The 4931-nt window shown below is 38.0% G+C and overlaps 1 protein-coding gene across 1 annotated transcript in view; it reads left to right on the top strand.

Annotated features, from left to right (window-relative positions):
* Positions 1–260: 260 nt before the first annotated feature.
* The window catches only part of LOC101849039, a gene marked incomplete at its 3' end in the record, with an annotated part of 16526 nt that continues 11855 nt past the window's right edge, over positions 261–4931 (top strand). The window contains 1 exon segment of the mRNA XM_005094455.3: positions 261–3858.

The raw sequence follows: 4931 nt of genomic DNA on the forward strand, positions 1-4931 counted from the left end.
GTGTGTGTGTATGTGTGTGTGTGTGTGTGTGTGTGTGTGTGTGTGCGAACGTGGTGAAACACCAAAATAAGGTGCCAGGATCTGGACAATAAAGATGTATCTTATCTTATCTTATCTAAAAGTTGTAGTAGACTGGCTTTAGAAACTAGAAACTAGAGAAATTGTCAACAATGTGGTCTAGAACAGAAATAATAAAAGTTTCCTGGAAAGACGGTAACGGTTGAATGGGGACGATAGTGTTTGATTGCTCTTTTTTTTATAGCCAATGCACACTTTTGTCACTTTTAAGTCTTTAAGAAGTTAACATTTTCGTACTGTACACCTACACTACATATACTTCCATGCGGGGCATTTATTAATTCATGTCACTAAAATCATCAAATCGTCCACTTGAGGGCGATATCGCCAATGTTGCCAAGTACTGGGTTATGACAAAAAGATTGGGTTTGGACAATAATTTAATTCCCCTGGTTAGGTAGGCGTGTTCAGCTCGAGATAATATCTTTGATGTGATAATCTCAAAAAGCACCCTCACTGTCCGATATGTCTATGTAATCAGAAACATGGCATTGCAAGACAGTGTTGTCCTGGGAGTCATATCTTTCAGCGTGAACGAAATGGCGGGAAAATGGAAGGGCAGTTTTGGTACGTCTACCTTTTGAAACCGGGGAGAAATAATGGCATCGTCTTCAAACCAAAATCTGCAGAGGTGATTTGTTAAAAACTCCGTTTGCATATTTGAGGAATGAAACACAGTCTGAACTAAGAGTTGCTGAACGTTGCCGTTGAGTATATTACTTTGAACAGATTTTTCATGCAGTGTTAGTTCCGTACTGCTTCTGTTTCTAAATATCTTCACAATCAATTGTGTGACCGAGTGCTTTACAATCCTATTTTCTTACTGTGGCAAACTGGGAAAGACATTAACTAACGTCTATGAAAAACTGCGGCCCAGGCTTGCCCATTTGCCTGACTCAATGGTACAAGTTGCTGCTCAATTTGCTATGTAAAAGTGCGGCAAACAGTACTGTGGTAAAATTTTAGGAAGACCATAGGACGAAAATAATTAAGTGGCACAAAGAATAAAGAATACTTCAGTTTTCTCTCAAGAAGACAAACAATTCCAATTCTAGTGTTGTAAGGGCTATCCTTTTCTGTGGGCGTGAACACAAACGGTGTATATCGAATGAGTCATCAGACAGAGGGAAACAGACTGCATTCACAAACCACAGAACTGTATTTACTGAACGACCATTTGAGATCCAAGTCTTTCAGTAGTTGTGTTGCTGATTAATTGGTCTAGTTTTATAAAAGACCGCAACCCTCTTATATTATTTTGGATTAATGATTGAAAAGTAGGCAAGATACCCATACGCTCTAGTTTTGTTTAATGTTTCGTCTTTCTTTTTTGGCAAGGGAAGGGGCACTAGAGCTTGAAAATTTATTTTTCTATATGATTATATGCGTTGAATACTGGATACACCCGAGAGCAATCGTGGCATCGTAAACTAAAGATAAGTGCAAAGACTGTCAAAGTTTTTGCGACCAGTGACATTTAAAACAGTTTGGCTTTGTTCCTGACGAAGCCACCTGAAATTCCGACTTCAGTTTATCAGTTTTAGTGCTAATGAAAATCTCTTCATTCATTCTTTATTCGGGTTTTTTAAAAGTTTTTGACAAAATAAAACACACGGTATCTCAAAGGTTTTGTTTTTTTTTAACAAAATAAAACACACGATATCTCTTCCTGAAATCTTTGAGAATCTAGACCAGAGCTCACCAAACTTTTTGTTTAAAAGTGGACTTGATAACTGATAGAAGGCCGAGCACTGGCTGAATAACTATTTTGTTCAGTACAATACACTAAATACACAAATAAAGACAAACAATCGTTCGACTGATTTAAACACAAAGTACAAAAATACCCCCCCCCCCCCGAATCGTTTAGTAGAAGACGTTATGAAGTCTATAGCTGTATTAAGAGGACGTTTAATTTGAACTAAAGAGCTCGATGAAATAATGGTACCATTGAGGTGACCAAGCAAGGAGCACGCAACAAACACATCTTCCACGTTCTTCTTTCCCTCCTTCTAGCATGGTGGTGGGCCAGACGAACTTACTGGCCTCCAGGGCTGGATCTGGCCCGCGGGCCGTAGTTTGGTGACCCCTGATCTAGATAATCATAGACATGATCTGAATGTAAGTAGGAATCTCCACTGGGACGAGAGTGCTGCTGTTTGAATCAAGGAAGAGCATGCACAGCGATTATAACAAAGTTCTGAGAGGAGCAAGACATTTCACATTTGTATCCCCCCCCCCCACCTTAAAAAAGTCATAAAGACATCCGGAATTTTTTTTAAAGTTCAAAGATCAGAAGTCCTCACTAATACTAGATGTATGGACGCTACAGTTTTTGAAGGACGAAAAAGAAATGGAGTTTCAAAGACTGTTGGCATTATTGTAGAAGAGAAAAAGCAAGAAAGGGGTTTTATCTTAATGTTACGAAGATTGAATGCATGGTTCTATAACAAAAAAAGAAGAAAAAAACTTAGAACCCCCTGTAAAAAAGTTGAAAGCAAGGGCAACAGAAAGCAAACAAATCAAGAAACCAAATACCTTGAATACTGATAAGATCAAAAAGTAAACAAATGAGTGAACTTAAAAGGAAGCACTGCGATTGCAAAGGGTTTTTAAAAAGTAAAATCAACCTAATAAATAAATCTAGAAAAAAGAGAAGCATGGAAGGGATAACAAAGACTCGTTTTCTTTTTTCAGAGATATAATGTATTATCAGTATTATTATATGGCTTAGAATGCTGGTTGATAACTAGAAAGAAGAGCGAGAAATAAGGAAGCAACAGAGATATCGCTTATGAGAAGACAGCTAAGAGTTTTACGGAAGGAATGAGAATCTGTGCTTAATAAAAGATGATATCTGCAACAAAGACTAATAGAACACCCATTTCGTCTTCAAGAAAGAAAGCAAAGCAAAACTATTGAAGAAAAGAGGGTTGTCTCCAGGAAGAATATAACATACAACCAAGAAATGTTTGCACCCAGAAGGAAAGAAAAAAAAAGAAAAAAAGAAGAAAAAAAGAAAAAAAAAAAAAAAAAAAAAAAAAAAAAAAAAAAAAAGAAACAGACAAGAGTTCGCGTTGAGAAAGAAAGAAGTGGATAGCAACATAACAGCAAGCACAACAAAACGTGACAGATAGTTTAACGAGCAAAACTAACGGAGATTGGGTGACAAATTACCGAAGAAGGTTAAGACGACTATTCCCAGGCTTAATCCCTAGTCAAGAGATCATTTTCCGCATTCTTTCAGTGTGAATATTATCTTTCCCCATTAATCTCCAAGTGAACTAAAATGCGCATGAAGTTTAAGTGTCATGTTACTATAAAGTCAAAATCATTTGCCAGCAATGCTTTATCTGTCAACGTCATACACAAAGCTTTTAGCCTCCCAGTTGGTGTACTTGAGTCACGTGTTGAGTCTCAATGTCCCACGGACGAAACCACAAGAAACAATCAATGGCTTTCAATAGCAGTGGACCCTCGGTGAGGACCATTCGACACCGTGCCGCTCTATTGGATTTTCCCGACATTTTCCCCCCGGGTCTCCCACCGATTTTGTCTTGTCGTGCACGCTTTTATTTCTTAACACTCCATTAACGAGGACTGGGAAGGGATCAGCGGCATAGCGGTGCCCGTATACCAACGTTAATGGCGTTTGTTGATTCTTGATAGCGTTTGTTTGATTCCTGGGAGCGTTTGTTTAGATCCAGGAGTATTCGAATCAGATTTCAGACACGTCATCTTCGGAGAGATTGGCTACGGTTTTGGCAGACAAACGGCTAGGTAAGACATGATATCTATAAAGGCTTTTTCAAAAAGGCGTGATTATTTTTTTTATTTAGTTATTATCATCGGGGAAGATAACATAAACCAACAAAATTGTTTGTTAATTGACGGATTAGAAATACACAGGTTTAAAAATTATGTTCAAAGCACATGAGCAAACAGGTTAAGGTGCAAGCTATGGGGATTTAATGTCTTCGGAAAGATCACATGTACACACATACCTACATACACGCGCGTGCACGCACACAAATACACACACACACACACAAATGCACACATACACACACAAACACATACACCCACACATACATACATTCACATACACACAAACAAACACACGCACACACTAACGATCACGTCACAACAAATCGAAACAAAAAATTATAGCCCCTTCAAAGGAAAGAAAACTAAGCATTAAATCTTAACACAGGAAAAGGTAAGTAAAAATAAAAGCCGGAACCCCCGTCAAACCTTATGCTCCTATCTACTAACGTGTGTTTGTGTGCACGCTTTTTTCTTCCTTCTGCTTCAGCCGTTTCTACCTTTACCTTGCATTCTTTTTGCCCCCCCCTTCCCCAACATAAATACACACACACCACGGTTTCTGTTATTTTTCAATATACCGTATCATTTTCATTTTACATGTATTTTTTTTTTGCTTCCGGTTTATCACGATACTCGTGTAGAATGTACTTCCTCTTACCTTTTTCCCCTCTTCCTATTCTTGGCTTATTTCGCCCTCCGTTCTCCAAACAATCATCGAGACACATTAAAAAAATTATGTTTAAATTGTGGTATGCTAGTAATTATTTCAGATAGAAAGTACCGAAACAAGAAACTGAAATGACCTGATCAAAAAAGCCGAAACCAACAAACCAATACTGTGATACCAAGAACAACAATATCCACCCCTCCCCCCCAAAAAAACCCAACAAAAATAAACAAACCAAACAACAAAAGAAACCGAAACCAAACAAAACAACAGAAAACCTCACAATTATAGCCAAAAAGACCCACAAGAAAAAAACCCCCAACACACACGTAACAACAATGAAAATCAATTTACCCCC

Source organism: Aplysia californica, unplaced genomic scaffold (genome assembly GCF_000002075.1).
Source record: "Aplysia californica isolate F4 #8 unplaced genomic scaffold, AplCal3.0 scaffold00082, whole genome shotgun sequence".
NCBI lineage: Eukaryota > Metazoa > Mollusca > Gastropoda > Aplysiida > Aplysiidae > Aplysia > Aplysia californica.